The sequence below is a fragment of the Carassius gibelio genome, chromosome B3, assembly GCF_023724105.1.
Source record: "Carassius gibelio isolate Cgi1373 ecotype wild population from Czech Republic chromosome B3, carGib1.2-hapl.c, whole genome shotgun sequence".
NCBI classification, from domain to species: Eukaryota; Metazoa; Chordata; class Actinopteri; order Cypriniformes; family Cyprinidae; genus Carassius; species Carassius gibelio.
In genome coordinates this window covers 47,661,054-47,677,700 of record NC_068398.1, presented here as the reverse complement: position 1 = coordinate 47,677,700, position 16,647 = coordinate 47,661,054, and the positions used below count along the sequence as shown (strand labels likewise).

At 43.0% G+C, this 16,647-nt stretch overlaps 1 protein-coding gene across 1 annotated transcript in view; it reads left to right on the top strand.

The window, feature by feature from the left end:
• Positions 1-15,480, top strand: part of LOC127952322 (gastrula zinc finger protein XlCGF8.2DB) — a 29,039-nt gene extending 13,559 nt beyond the window's left edge. Inside the window, exons 3-4 of the transcript XR_008152899.1 lie at positions 10,947-12,159; positions 15,132-15,480. The gene's annotated coding sequence lies outside the window, so the exon portion shown is untranslated. The remainder of the gene's footprint in view (positions 1-10,946; positions 12,160-15,131) is intronic.
• Positions 15,481-16,647: the final 1,167 nt, after the last annotated feature.

The following is a 16,647-nucleotide window of genomic DNA, read 5'->3' as shown; positions in this document are numbered from 1 at the left end:
CTGACCATCATGGCCTCCTAACAATCCCCATATCCACTGATTGGCTTCATCACTCTGTCTCCTCTCCACCAGTAAGCTGTTGTGTGGTGGGCGTTCTGGCGCACTATCGCTGCAGTCGCATCATCCAGGTGGATGCTGCACACTGGTGGTGGATGAGAAAATACCCCCTGTCTATGTAAAGCGCTTTGTGTGCCTAGAAAAGCGCTATATAACTGTAATAAATTATTTTTATTATTATTATTATTCCAAACATGTATGAGCTTCCCCATTGCCTCCATTGACTTCCATAGTAGGGAAAAATACTTTGGAAGTCAATGGGGACCAAGAACTGTTTGATTACCAGCATTCTTCAAAATATATTGTTTTGTTTCCAACATAAAAAAGAAAAGTAAACAGGTTTGGATTGCCTGGTAATCTTTTTGAAAAAAAAAAACATTACTCATCAATGTACAAATCTGTATATATCATAAGTTTCATACTTGTAATGCAAATGCTAGTAAACTGCAAAAACAACATTAAGATTGTGTTTATGATTTAAAATAGTAGTAACTGATGTCATAAAATCACAAGTAGGCCTGTAGCGCCCCCAAAGTAAATAAAACACCTTAGCAGACATCCAAATTTTGTGTATGCATTCTCAAAATAATCTAATCACCATTGAGCAAAATGTTCACTTTAAGAATGATCACACTGCTGATATGATCTTACAGCTAGCACACTCTGAGCTTACTTATTTACTTTTTAAGCCATTATTGTCAAAGTCCGATAACATTCGGATAATATCGTGCATCCCTAGTTGTGAGATGGTCTATAATTTTGATTGTAAAGAGGTGTCTTTCATATATTTCATTCAGTTTAATATTTTGGAATAAATGGCAATGTAAAAAAAAAACCTGGATTAAATAATGAACATTGCAGTGGGTTATTTTAGTGAGAGAGTGCAAACATAAGCACAAGTTGTCAGTCTGGACTTTAATATGGATATTGTTGGGGAACATCTGAGGTGTGGTGTATTCCAGAAAGCAGGGTTAACTTAGCATCTACTAAACCCTGAACTCTCAGTTGAAATATATGACTTTATATAACACATACTGGTTTAATAAAAATGTATAGCCTGAATGCATTGTAAGTCGCTTTGGATAAAAGTGTCTGCTAAATGCATAAATTAAAATATTACGTATATTAGTGCTTTATAATTATATGTGTGCGGGTGTGTGTATTGTTTAGTATATTACATAACTATATTATAATAATTGTAATAATATATAATACTGTCCGTGATCTGTCATGCTCACTGGAGACTCATCATTAGGTGACGCATGTGTTGATAGCACTGAAGTGAACTAACCCTGAAATATAACCTACTCCAGAGCAGGTCATGTTCAGAGAATAACTTGCTATGGCTACTTACATAGCGTTACCTCTGTTTTTGGAACCGAAAGCTGAGTTTATCCACTTGCTCACCATTAAACATACCCAGGTATGTCACATAACCTGCTTTTGGGAACACCCCCTGGGGTGTATTCCAGAAAGCATAGTTAACTTTCAGCTAAACCCCCGAACTTTCAGCTGATTAACCTAAACCTTGCTTACTCGAGGTATGTGGCTCCAAAAACGTGTCCAGGACTAAGTCACTCAGAATATGTTCTTGGTTAAGACTCAAGACATTCTCAAGAGCGACGAATCAACGAGTCACTATGGAAATGGACGCTAAGAAAAAGTGCACGAAGTGCATGATTCAAAATGCCATCAATAAAATCCACCTGTGTTCATTGTCCATAACATACGACTGTCCGTACCATAACCACACCACCAGCATGTGTCACTCAATCCAAAATGCTGACATCTGCAAACCACTCACCCACACGACACCATACACGCTGTCTGCCATCTGCCCTGTACAGTGAAAACCAGGATTCATCCATGAAGAGAACACCTCTCCAAAGTGCCAGGCGCCATCGAATGTGTGCATTTGCCCATTCAAGACGGTTACAACGACAAGCTGCAGTCAGGTCGTGAGCATGCAGATGAGCTTCCCTGAGACGATTTCTGACAGTTTGTGTAGAAATTCTTTGGTTGTGCAAACCCATTGTTGCAGCAGCTGTCCGGGTGTCTAGTCTCAGACGATCTTGGAGATGAAGATGCTGCATATGGAGGTCCTGGGCTGGTGTGGTTACACATGGGTGTGCGGTTGTGAGGCTGGTTGGATGTACTGACAAATTCTCTGGAACACCTTTGGAGACTGCTTATGGTAGAGAGATGAACATTCAATTCATGGGCAACAGCTTTGGTGGACATTGCAGTCAGCATGCCAATTGCATGCTCCCTAAAAAATTGTTACATCTGTGGCATAGTGTTGTGTGATAAAACTGCACATTTTAGAGTGGCCTTTATTGTGGCCAGCATAAAGCACACGTGCAATAATCATGCTGTCTAAGCATCTTGATATGTCACACCTGTGAGGTGGTTGGATTATCTTGTCAAAGGAGAAGTGCTCATGAACACAGATTTAGACCGATTTGTGAACAATATTTGAAAGAAAAAGGCCTTTTGTGTCCATAGAAAGTCTTAGATCTTTGAGTTCAGCTCATGAAAAATGGGGTTAAAAACAAAAGTGTTGCATTTATAATTTTGTTCAGTGTGTATGTATATATAATATATATATAATAGACTATATTACATATTGTAATAATATGATGTGCATCTGTCAAGCCCACTACAAGTAAAGTCACCTTTATTTATATAGCGCTTTAAACAAAATACATTGCGTCAAAACAAAATACATTGCGTCAAAGCAACTTAACAACGTTAATTAGGAAAATAGTGTGTCAATAATGCAAAATGACAGGAACCACCAGGGGGGGTATTCCAAAAAGCAGGTTACCTGACATACACTACAAGAAACCTACCTACAAAACTACAGTACTGTGAAAAGTTACAGGCACTTGTGTAAAATGCTGTAAAGTGAGGGTGCTTTCAAAAATAATGTCATAAATAGGTTTTATTTATCTAAATAACTAAATCAAATCAACATTTGGTGTGACCACACTTTGCATTTAAAACAGCTTTTGTCCTAGGTGCACTTGTGCATAGTTTTTCCTGTAGCTTTACAGAAAGGTTTCATTTAGCATCTTGGAGACGTTGCCACAGTTCCTCTGGATTTAGTCCGTCTCAGTTTTTCCTGTTTCTTCATGTAATCCCAGATAGACTAGATGATAATGAGATCAGATCTCTGGGTGGAGCACTGGTTGTCAGACTCTTTGTGTATACAAAAATTTATTACAATTAATGTTTTAATGTTTAAAATTAATGTTTTATTACAATTAATGGCAAAAGTAATGCTTTTTTTTATTGGTGAAAATAATAATGGCTGTACTGTATACATATAAATAATAGGCTACATAACATATTGTGATATTTTATAATGCATGGTATCTGTCACGCCCGTCAGTTGATCACATGTGCGCTGAAGTTAACTAACCCTGGAATATAACCTGCTCCGGAGCAGGGTATCTTCCTTGAGCAAGTTACTATGGTTACTATGGTTTGGTTACCGTATTTTTCGGACTATAAGTCGCACTTTTTTTCATGGTTTGGCTGGTCCTGCGACATATAGTCAGGTGAGACTAATTTATCCAAATTAATTTGAAATGAACCAACAGAAAACATTACCGTCCACAGCCGCTAGAGTGCTCCTGTAGTCTACCACTGAAAACATAGAGCGCCCTCTCGTGGCTGTAGACTTTAATGTTTTCTCTTGGTTCTTGGGTCTAAATAAATGCGGCTTATAGTCCAGTGTGACTTATATATGTTTTTTTCCTCGACATGACGTATTTTTGGACTGATGCGATTTGTACTTATGTCACAGGGGCCGATAACTGGTTCCCCACCAAATGTACCACCTCCACTTCCTCGGTCCAGGAATTGTACAAATTGGAAAGAGACTTTTTCACAGCTGCTTATCTTCTAAATATATCAGTGGATCTTAGAGCAGACAATGATTAAATCGACTCACTCCACGACCTCTCTTCAAAGTATTACAACAGTTTATGGAACAGATGGTAGTACGAGGTCGTCACACACAGCGGCTTCCCTTTAGAGCAGACAGCAGAATTATCCACCCACACTCGTGCCTACAATTGATCACTTCAAAGAATAACACGTGTTCACTTCACACTAGGCACTGCAGTCCACAGCAAACTCACAGCGAATATAGCTCTCGCTCACGGTCACCGCCGGCATCTTCTACCATCTAGAGCTTAAATCTTCAACATTGTGAGGAATATTATGAAGAGATTTCAATCCATGTCTTGAACTAATGTAGAAACGCTATCCACTGGCAATTGTACCCACAAATATAAAAGACAAAAGTGCTTCACAGAAGAATATCCAAGATCCACCTAACTGCTGTATAGATGATAAGCGTGTCCAGCCGCTCTCCAATACTCATCCAGTTCACTCTGTTGATTCGTTCCTCAAATCCGTCCGTTTCGTCCCGTCCCCGCGGCACTAATCTGTCTGCTCCGTACCGTCCCCGCAGGACTAATCTGTCCGTCCTGTTCCCGTTCCCAATCTGTTCTTCCCCTCTGTTCCTGTCAAAATGTCCCTTTTATATTCCACCTAATCACTCTGCATCCCAATCGCCGTTGACTTCCCTCCTATTGCACAGCTGAAACTCATCCCTTCATTACATAGTGGCGCCCAGACACAATACATGGGGGAAACTCCCACAACCGGCCCGGTGTCACACCAAACTGCTCCCACCCGGAAACATTTCCCGGGACAAAAGTTCCTCCCTGTCTGTCGTCCCGTGATATTTGCGACTTATAGTCCGAAAAATACGGTACTCACCCTAAAAGTAACCTCAGAATTTGGAACTGAAAGCTGAGGTTTTCTGCTTGCTTATCCTCAAAAATTCCTGGGTATGTCATGTAACCTGCTTTTTGGAATACCCCCCTGGTGGTTCCTACTGTGCGTTTTGCAATAGCAAATATTCTAGCAGTCTTTATGCTGATCCTAGTTATTTGTACCAAAGGGTCCTTTGAAATGGCAAGTTTTGAGTACTTCAGTTTGGAACGACCCTTCAAAACGGGAAAACGATTGTTGTGATATATCCAGTTGGGAACTCACCCACTTTCTTGCCGAGTTCAGCTCCAGCCTTAATCATACACACCTGAACCAGCTAATGAAGGTCCTCAGGATCACATAAAAATATGATGAACATACGGACCATTTTTTACGGGACGTGTACTTGGCAGGATTTCAAGTTTTATGGAAATTTTAGATTTTGTTAATTTTGCATTGATCTCATTGAAGTATCTTTTGAAACATACTGATCAAGGTAGTATATAGTGCATAGGGACATTGAGTTTTTTATGTAACTTGTGCACGTTACTGCTTTCGGTTGAAAACAACATACTGTATAAGGGGAAACTGTGTACAAGGGACGGGCAGTTTTGAGAGTAACCAGACATCTACCATGAAATTTGGATGAGATGTGCATGTGTTATGGGGTGATGTTGTGACGGCTGGTGAAAGGACAGTCTGGAAACAATAGCGAGTTACAGATATTTAATGAGAAGATATGAAGATGGTACAAAGACACACAAGGACGATGATACAGCAACACTCCAGAGGGATGGTTGTGGCGGTGAGAAGGTGAGGAATCCGGGTGTTGACGGCGTGAGGCAGCAGGAGAGAGTGGCACAGTAACTGCAGGGAACAGAGCCGAAGGTAAGTGTCCGTGGCTGAGTGATCGTGCGGAGAGTGGATGAGGTTCTGGGGAAACACAGACTTCCAACGCAAACTACACAGAAGCCAGACGGGGGTAAAAACAACGACATGAAACAACGATCTCACAAACACAAGACATGAGACAAGCCATTATATAGTGAATGAGTAATGAGTGGCAGCTGTTGCTGATACAATTAATGGAGACACCCACAACTAATCAGTGCAGACGCGGATCACACAGAATTCACCACAAGGTGTAAACACACCGAGATCACCGTTTACCAACCGTGACAGTACCCCCCCCCCCCCTCTAAGAACTCCTCCTGGAGTTCCCAGAAGGGCCTACCTGCTGATTGTAGTCATCAATAAGGGAGTGATCCAATATCTCCCTAGCAGGTACCCAACTCCTCTCCTCTGGACCGTAACCATCCCAGTCCACCAGATACTGGAATCCTCGTCCCCTCCGTCTCGAGTCCAGAATGTGATTAGCCGAATATGTCGGTTCCCCATCTACGAGACGCGGCAGCGGGGGAACCGGAGTAGGCGGATTAATACATGCATAAAACAGGTTTAATTTTGGACACATGAAAGGCGGGGTGTATCCTCTTGTACGCAGGAGATAGTTTGAGGCGGACTATCACCGGACTGATGATCTTGGTGATAGTGAACGGGCCGATAAATTTGGGAGCTAATTTATTAGAAACGAATCGCAGAGGAATTTTACTGGTAGAAAGCCAAAATTTTTGACCCACGGCGTAGACGGGGGGCTTTGACCGGTGGCGATCGGCCTTGGCCTTTGTGCGCTCCCTCACCCGGAGCAGAGTCTCACGGGCTCTGGTCCAGGTGCGGTGGCACCTCTGGACAAACGCGTGAGCGGAGGGGACCGCGACTTCAGATTCCAGACTGGGAAACGCTGGTGGCTGGTACCCTACACTACACTGAAACGGAGAGAGGCCCGTAGCTGACACTGGCAACGAATTGTGGGCGTACTCCACCATAGAGAGTTGTTGACCAAACATCTCAACGTCCTCTCTAAATTTTGGTTGGCTCGCTCAGATTGTCCGTTGCTTTGGGGATGATAACCCGATGACAAGCTAACTGACGCCCCTAACAATTTGCAAAACTCTTTCCAAAATTTGGATATATACTGAGATCCCCTGTCTGAAACCACGTCTACTGGGAGGCCATGAAGCCGAAAGACGTGATCTAAAACAGTAACCGCTGTCTCCTTGGCTGTCGGTAATTTGGGCAAGGGAATGAAATGTGCCGCCTTCGAGAACCGGTCCACTACGGTCAAAACGACCGTCATGCCATTAGAGGGCGGGAGGGCGGTAACAAAATCTAGAGCGATATGGGACCAGGGTCTCGAAGGGATAGACAGCGGTTGAAGAAGCCCATCAGGAGGGCGGTTAGATGACTTACCACTGGCACAAACTGAGCAAGCCAAAACAAAATCGCGGACATCGCGAGCCATACATGGCCACCAGAATCGTTGTCTAACCAAACCATTAGTTCTACTTATCCCTGGGTGACAAGCCATGTTAGAACAATGACCCCACTGGACCACTTCGGACCTTAACTCCTCCGGCACAAATAAACGGTTCGGTGGTCAACCGGATGGAGGCATTACCCCTTCTAAGGCCGTCTTGATCTTCGACTTGACCTCCCATACGAGTGCTGAGACCACTAATCTCTCAGGCAAAATACACTCGGGAGTAACGGGACGGGCGGAGGGATCAAACATCGGGTTTGACATTTTTGGAACCCGGGCGGTACGATAGGGTAAATTCAAAACGACCGAAAAAAAAGTGCCCACCGAGCCTGCCTGGAATTGATTCTTTTGGCAGTTCTGATGTTTTCTAAATTCTTGTGATCGGTCCAAACAATAAAGGGAACCCCTGAACCCTCTAACCAGTGGCGCCACTCCTCCAACGCTGATTTGACCGCCAACAACTCTCTATTGCCAATGTCATAATTACGTTCGGCAGGAGATAATCGATGTGAAAAGAACGCGCAAGGGTGTACCTTATCGTCCGAAGCAGCACGTTGGGATAACACTGCTCCTACCCCCACCTCTGATGCGTCGACCTCCACCACGAACTGCCGTGTGGGATCAGGGGCCACAAGGATGGGAGCCGAAACGAAGCGGTTCTTGAGGTTAGTGAACGCGTCCGACCACCTGAACGGAGTACTGGGGGAGGTCAAGGCTGTCAGAGGTGAGGCTAGTTGGCTGAAATTAGGAATGAAACGTCTATAGAAATTGGCGAACCCCGGAAACCACTGTAGGGCCTTACGGGAGTCTGGAGATGGCCAATCTATCACAGCCTTAACTTTGTCAGGGTCCATACGTATTCCCTCAGACGAAACGATATACCCTAGGAAGGGAACAGACTGCATGGAATACGCATTTCTCCGCCTTGACAAAAAGCCCATTCTCAAGTAACCTCTGGAGCACTCGTCTGACGTGTTGAACGTGTTTCTGGAGAGATGAAGAAAAAATCAGTATGTCATCCAGGTAAACATATATAAACTGATCTACCATATCTCTCAACACGTCATTCACGAGTGCTTGGAAAACCCCGGGTGAGTTGGAGAGCCCGAACGGCATCACCAAGTACTCAAAGTGCCCTCTAGGGGTATTGAAGGCGGTTTTCCATTCATCCCCCTTCCTGATGCAGACCAAATGATAAGCGTTACATAAATCCAATTTTGTGAATATGGATGCTCCCTGCAACCTCTCGAAAGCTGAAGACATGAGTGGTAAAGGATAAGTATTCTTAATCGTAATGTTGTTCAGCTGCAAGGTCGCAGAGAACCATCCTTCTTACCCACAAAAAAGAACCCCGCCCCCGCTAGAGAAGAGGAAGGACGGATGAACCCAGAGGCTAAGGAATCAGAAATGTATTTCTCCATGGCCTCCCTCTCAGGAATAGAAAGAGAGTATAACTTGCCCTTAGGCGGAGACTTACCTGTCTTTGGCACAGGTCGTAGGGACGATGCGGAGGGAGAGAAGCAGCACGGGACTTACTGAACACTTCCTTCAGGTCCAGATACTCAACGGGCACGTTTGGCAAAACCATGGTCTCCTTCTGAAAGACAGAAACAGGAACAACAGGACAAGCAGAAACCAGACAAGACTCGTGACATCTTTCACTCCACAATGTGACAGTGTTAGAACCCCATTCCACTCGTGGATTATGTTTGGACAACCAGGGGTAACCTAATACAATGGGAGCAACAGGGGAGTCCATGAGGAAAAAGGATATGGTTTCTTGATGGTTGCCAGATGTGATGAGTGTGATGGGTTCTGTATGGTGGGTGACGTGAGGCAGTTCCTGGCCATTGAGTGCGGTGACATGGATGAGGAGAGACACAGGAAGGACAGGAATGTTCAAGTGATGTGCCAGTGATGTGCCAGTCTACCCACCTGCATGGGCTCGTGATTGTTGACAGAACTGACCGTGTTCTCTTGACTCAAGCGCCCCCTACCAGGAGAGAAGGGAGGCCTGGAAGGACTGTGTTGGCGGCCCAGATCCAGATGCGGGCAAGACGGAGCCTAGACAGCGCAGTTGGGAAACATCTGGTGACGTCACTCCCTCTCACTTGCAAACATTCATGAGAACCCAGACTGGGACGGAGGAAAACTGGGGACAGCCTCCCAGCCACAAAAGGGGTAAGTGACTTCCGTTACTGTCATTTTACCCTGTGGTTGGTTGAGGCCGTCACTAAAACCCGGTTTCTCTATCCCTGTTCTCTATCCCTGTGCTGCGAGAGGGAGGACCGCCCGGAGAGGAATCCCCGCCCACTCCGACCGTTTGGAGCCTGTTTGAGGATGGTATCACTCCCGTGTGGGCGGCGCCCTGATGACGGGGATGTCGCTTGGGAGGGGGAATGTGACGAGTCAGCTGCCTCCTCCCAGATTGTCACCGGCACCCCGTCCTTAATCGCTGCCCTTCACCAGGCTCCCGACTGGAGTGGGTGTGTGAGAGGAGGGGTGCTGGACGAGTCAGGGCTGGTGGCGTGTGATGGGGCACACCTGAAGGAAATGAAGCCTCATCACCGCCGCTGTTTAAAAGCCCAACGCGCCTCTCCTCGGGAGACCAGTCTCTTCCCCGTGCATGCACGCTGGTGTCCTCGTGGGTCCAGGAAGGGTGCGTTGAGGGACTCCCGCGCCACAGAGAGCCGCACCCGTTTACACGGCCTGTCAGAGCACTGAAAAGGAGAAGGAATTTGAAGCAGAAAACAACAACATTAAATTGCAATTGTCTTTACAAGAAACTGAATGAAAAAGCTTTAAAGCACAAATTGGCACATTTAAAAAGAAAACTCTAACACCTGAACTTCTTCAAAGCAGTGAAATCCACAAGATGTTGGAATACAGTACAGGGTTTACATATGAACGATTCAATCAACTGTGCACAATATTTGACATTCCAAATGATCCACACACCACTCAAAAAAATTTACCCCTAAATCACAAGCAAAATGATTGGAAAATAGCAGAGATGCCCCTCCGTACCCAGTTGCTGTTTGTTTTAATGAAACGCCGCAACAACGAAGACTTCAAAAGCCTTGCCTTCACATTTAATATAAACATGCAAGCAGCAAGTAATATTTTCAATTCTTGGATTCATTATATGTTTGATGTATTAAGTGAATTACCAATTTGGCCTCACAGAGATGTCATAACACCAAACATCCCAGAAACGTACAAAGTAGACTACCTGACCACATATGCAATATTAGACTGCACAGAGCTAAAAATGGAAAGGCCAACATCACTAGTACTTCAAAGCCAGAGCTAATCAAACTACAAAAGTACAAACACACTAAAATAACTAGTTGCCTGTGACCCCTGTTGTGCGTCACTTCCTGTTTGTTGTTGACGGCTGTACTGCGTTTGAGCTCCGTCACTACATTCTTTACATTGACTATTTTTAACTTAATCAATTTTATACATAATCGTTTCCGTATATATAACGTATGAATATATCCTCTATTGTATTCTACAACAAAAACAATCAGAGCGCCTCGCTATCACTAGTTTTATTTTGATCTCCCAGGTCCGCTATTAGCTTTTAGCCAGTTAGCATCAGCAAGCGTGGTTGCTGCTAACTGCGCTTACATTGCTAATACTCTATTCACACACATTACCACTGCTGTACTCACTGTTACTTGCTTTAATGGCGGATGAATGTCTCCACTCTGTGCAGCTCAAGCTCGATGCCGTGGGGAAGCAGATTCGCGACCTGGAACAGAGGCAGGCCCAGCTGAGAGAGTGGAGAGCAGCGCTGGAATCATCCCGGGCTGACTCTCACAAGTCTGGGGTAAGTATACAGCGTGCTGTTAACAGTCCCACCACGTCTACTCCGTGTGTTTCTCTGCACAGGCCCGGTGCACCCAGGACGCGATCTTCCCAGATGTCCTTCACTGCGACGCCGGGACACCACGGACCCTGGGTGCATCCACAGCGGAGGACGCGAGCCGGGTCCCGGTGTCCTGACATTTTATCCTACCCTTTCAGATTTTCCTACCCGGGTTTACTGCGCACACGAACATCAATATCGCGTCCGTTGTCTCATGCTAATCAAAGATATTTAATGTATCTGGATTACTGTAAGGGTAGGTTTAGGGTTGGGGTAGGTGTAGACTTTAATAAAAACGCTATCTAATTGGTAGAAAACAATATTTATTGTTGGTTTCCTGACGCTGTATCCCTTCTAGCTACAACCGCGGATATAACACATAATTACTGTATTTGCAGTACTGTAAGGGTATGATTAGGGTTGTGGTAGGTGTAGACGTTAATAAACCATAAATTTACAGTAGCGTTTTTGGTTGTGGAATTGTACTACCCACTGTTTTAGTGGAAGAGAGATCTCCATCCAGAACCGCTTCGCTCCCCTCCACGAGACAGGACGCGACGCTGTGATCATCGGAGACTCCATCGTCCGACACGTAAGTGCTACGTTAGCCGAAGGTAAAGTGCACACTCATTGTTTGCCTGGTGCTCGTGTTCTCGATGTTTCTGCGCAGATACCCGCGATCCTGAAGGCCGACGAGAGCCCCAGAGCGGTCGTGCTTCACGCCAGGGTTAACGACACCATGCTGCGGCAGACAGAGACGCTGAAGAGGGACTTCAGGAGCCTGATCGAGACGGTTCGCAGCACGACGCCCGCGGCGACGATCGTCGTGTCAGGACCACTGCCCACGTATCGACGAGGACACGAAAGGTTCAGTAGACTTTTTGCTTTAAATGAATGGTTGTTGTCATGGTGTAAAGAACAGAAACTGCTATTTGTTAATAACTGGAATCTTTTCTGGGAGCGTCCTAGACTGTTTCGCGCTGATGGATTACACCCCAGCAGAGTCGGAGCGGAGCTGCTCTCTGACAACATCTCCAGGACACTTCGCTCCATGTGACTAGTAAGACAATTCTCAGATAACCATTATGATGAGTTTTGTTCCACCTGCTTAAATGATAAAAGTACTTGTGCTGTAAAAACTATGAAGACTGTGTCTGTTCCCTAAATAGTGAGGTCAAAATATAAATATAACTATAATGTAGGATCTAGAAAAAATCTTTATCGTAATTAAACCAGAAAAATGTAAAGTAAATGAACAAAAACTATTTTTAAAGTTTGGGCTCATAAATATTAGATCACTCACACCAAAATCATTTATTGTAAATGAAATGATCACAGATAATAGTTTTGATTTACTCTGCTTGACTGAAACCTGGCTAAAACCAAATGATTATTTTGGTCTAAATGAGTCTACTCCACCAAACTACTGTTATAAGCATGAGCCCCGTCAGACTGGTCATGGCGGAGATGTTGCAACAATATATAGTGATATTCTCAATGTTACCCAGAAGACAGGATACAAGTTTAACTCTTTTGAAATACTTCTGCTAAATGTTACTCTGTCAGACATGCAAAAGAAATCTAATGTATATCTTGCTCTGGCTACTGTGTATAGACCACCAGGGCCGTATACAGAATTCCTAAAAAAATTTGCAGATTTACTCTCAGACCTTCTAGTTACAGTTGATAAGGGGCTAATCATGGGAGATTTTAATATTCACGTTGATAATGCAAATGAACTATTGTTCCAGCCACCAAAGAAAGATTCGCAAATAACCTGCCTGATCTATCTCAACTGCTATTTGTACCCAAAAATACACATGAATTAGACAAAATTACTGACAACGTGGGCACTATTTTCTCTAATACATTAGAAGCTGTTGCCCCGATCAAATTGAAAAAGGTTAGAGAAAAACGTACTGTACCATGGTATAACAGTAATACTCACTCTCTCAAGAAAGTGACTCGTAGTCTTGAACGCAAATGGAGAAAAACTAACTTAGAAGTTTTTAGAATTGCATGGAAAAACAGTATGTCCAGCTATAGACAGGCTCTAAAAACTGTTAGGGCAGAGCATATACACAAACTCATTGAAAATAACCAAACAATCCAACGTTTTTATTTAGCACAGTGGCTAAGTTAACAAATTACCAGACGCCACCTGATTCAAATATTCCACCAATGTTAAATAGTAATGACTTTATGAATTTCTTCACTGATAAAATAAATAACATTAGAAATACAATAGCGAATGTAGATTCTACAGCATCTAACACTTCAGTTTCATCCATAGCACCCAAAGATAAACTGCAGTGCTTTACAACCATAGGACAGGAAGAGCTAAATAAACTTATCACTGTATCTAAACCAACAACATGTTTATTAGATCCTGTACCCACTAAATTACTGAAAGAGCTGTTACCTGTAGCCGAAGAACCGCTTCTCAATATCATTAACTCGTCGTTATCTTTAGGTCACGTCCCAAAACTATTCAAGCTGGCGGTTATCAAGCCTCTTATTAAGAAACCAAAACTAGATCCTAGTGAACTGGCAAATTATAGGCCTATTTCAAATCTTCCATTTATGTCTAAATTTTTAGATAAAGTTGTATCTGCTCAATTGAGCACCTTCCTGCATAAAAATGATCTGTATGAAGAATTTCAGTCAGGTTTTAGGCCCCACCATAGCACAGAAACTGCACTTGTTAAAATTACAAATGACCTGCTTCTTGCGTCAGATCAAGGCTGCATCTCATTTCTAGTCTTACTTGATCTTAGTGCTGCGTTCGACACCATAGATCATGACATACATATACAAAACTATACAGGTATTCAAGGGCAGGCTCTAAGATGGTTTAGATCCTACCTGTCCGATCGATACCATTTTGTTTACTTAAATGGAGTGTCATCTCATTTATCATCAATAAAATATGGAGTGCCACAAGGATCCGTCCTAGGTCCCCTTCTATTTTCAATATACATGTTGCCCCTTGGTAATATTATTAGAAAATACGGAATTAGCTTCCACTGATATGCTGACGATACTCAGCTATATATCTCAACGAGACCAGATGAAACTTCCCAATTATCTAAGCTAACAGTGTGTTAAAAATGTAAAAGATTGGATGACAAATAATTTTCTCCAATTAAATTCGGATAAGACAGAGATACTAATTATTGGACCAAAAAACACTACACAGAATCTTGTAGATTACAATCTGCAACTAGACGGATGTACTGTTACTTCCTCTACAGTCAGAAATCTGGGTGTTATATTAGATAGCAATTTGTCTTTTGAAAATCATATTTCCAATGTTACAAAAACTGCATTCTTCCATCTTAGAAACATTGCCAAGCTACGAAAGATGTTATCTGTTTCTGATGCAGAAAAGCTAGTTCATGCATTCATGACCTCTAGACAGGACTATTGTAATGCACTTCTAGGTGGTTGTCCTGCTTCGTCAATAAGCAAGCTACAGGTAGTCCAAAATGCAGCAGCTAGAGTCCTTACGAGGTCAAGAAAATATGATCATATTACCCCAATTTTACAGTCTCTGCACTGGCTACCTATTAAGTTCCGTATCAGTTACAAATTATCATTACTTACCTATAAGGCCCTAAATGGTTTAGCTCCTGCGTACCTAACTAGCCTTCTACCACGTTACAACCCATCACGCACCCTAAGGTCACAAAATGCTGGACTTTTGGTCGTTCCTAGGATAGCAAAGTCCACTAAAGGAGGTAGAGCTTTCTCACATTTGGCTCCCAAACTCTGGAATAGCCTTCCTGATAATCGTTGGGGTTCAGACACACTCTCTCTGTTTAAATCTAGATTAAAAACACATCTCTTTCACCAAGCATTCGAATAATGTGTCTTTTAAATTGTGAGTGTAGTTGCATCTGATCAAAGGTGCATTTTTATTCATTAGCTTGGGTTAAACTAATTTTACTTTGTTGGATCAGCAGCTATGCTAATGATGTCTCTATTTTGTTTCTATGTTTCGCCACGGGATTCACATCCTGTGGTAACTAGGATTTACACAAGCTCCAGTCTGGATCCAGAACACCTGAGAAGAGATGATGCTGACCCTCAGAGGACCTCAGATGATGCTAACCCTGAATCAACAAACAGAACTAACAATTATTGCTAAATGTGTGACTGAATCATATAATAACTTAATTAATAATATTGATAGTTCATCGTCTAGCTGACTACGTCTTGTATTATTATTATTATTTAGATTTTTTCTAAAATCCTGTCAAATGTGCACAAACTACTAGCTACTACTAAATATTGTAGAAACATAATTTTCTGTAAAGTTGCTTTGTAATGATTTGTTTTGTAAAAAGCGCTATACAAATAAACTTGAATTGAATTGAAAACTTGAATTGGTGCTGTGATTTTTTTCATCTGCCCTGTTCACTGGAGCAATGTCAGACAAGGAGCTAGTCAGGCAGTCTGGCATCCTCCCACTACTAGAGAAACTTATAGACAGTAGCTATTTGCATAGAGGGGATGGCATTATGGCTTTAATCGAGGAAGAGATGCAGGAACTTGGACTGAAGTTAAACCTGCCACCGTTTTCAAGGTCTAAGAGGCAAATGCCAGCTGGGGATGTGCTGGTGACAAAGTACATTGCAAAGCACAGGGTGCATGTAGAGAGGGCCATCGCTAAAATAAAAAAGTTCAAGATAGTGTCAGGCAAATTTCCTAATACACGGTCAGGGATTATAAATCACATCTGGTATGTGGTGAGCATGCTTTCAAACTTCCAGCCACACATACTTAAATAAGAGTCAGTCAGGGAAAGTAGTAGCAAAGCAGGAAATCAAAGTAATGCAACATCATATATCTTTAACTGTTTTAACTGTTATTTTTACTGCATTTTGTAAGCCTGCAATAGTAAAGTCCTATAAACAGATTTCTGGACACTATGTAGTTCAATCCCTGTTTAATGTGTTTTTGTGTCTGTGTATATAATATGTCAGGCCAATGATTATTTTATTTTTACAACAGTAAGTAATGCTTCTATTGATTCTGACTGGTTTGTTTACATCTTTGATTGTTCATCTTACCTGGTGGCTTAGACCCCACCCCAATGCATATTTCCTGCCTTTAATTTCTACCTCTGGTGCAATTTCAGTAGCTATGTAGCTTATGGGTGCATCAGTCATCTCCCTCAGTAGACCATGTACTCCTGTCCCTAACTTTTTCCTATAACAATACATGCTGGTGAGTATTGTCATGTGACAGTACATAGAAATATATTCAGAACAGTGTGGTGGTACATAATAGTGTTAATGTAGAATACATGGAAAGTTGGTGGGGGGGGGGGGTTGTGATGGGTTTGCGCTTGCGGTTGACTTTGGCCTTAGCTGCCACTACACTACTCGCAGGTTGTCCAGTAATTTTTTTTACCCCTGGCTTTGTGCCACTGCTGGGGCTGGCTTGTGGAGGAGATGTCATCACTTCTGGCACGGCACAGGTCCAGTGTGTGCATCAGGCCCACGATATGAGAGCAAGACCCTGGTGAACTAAATTAAGAAGA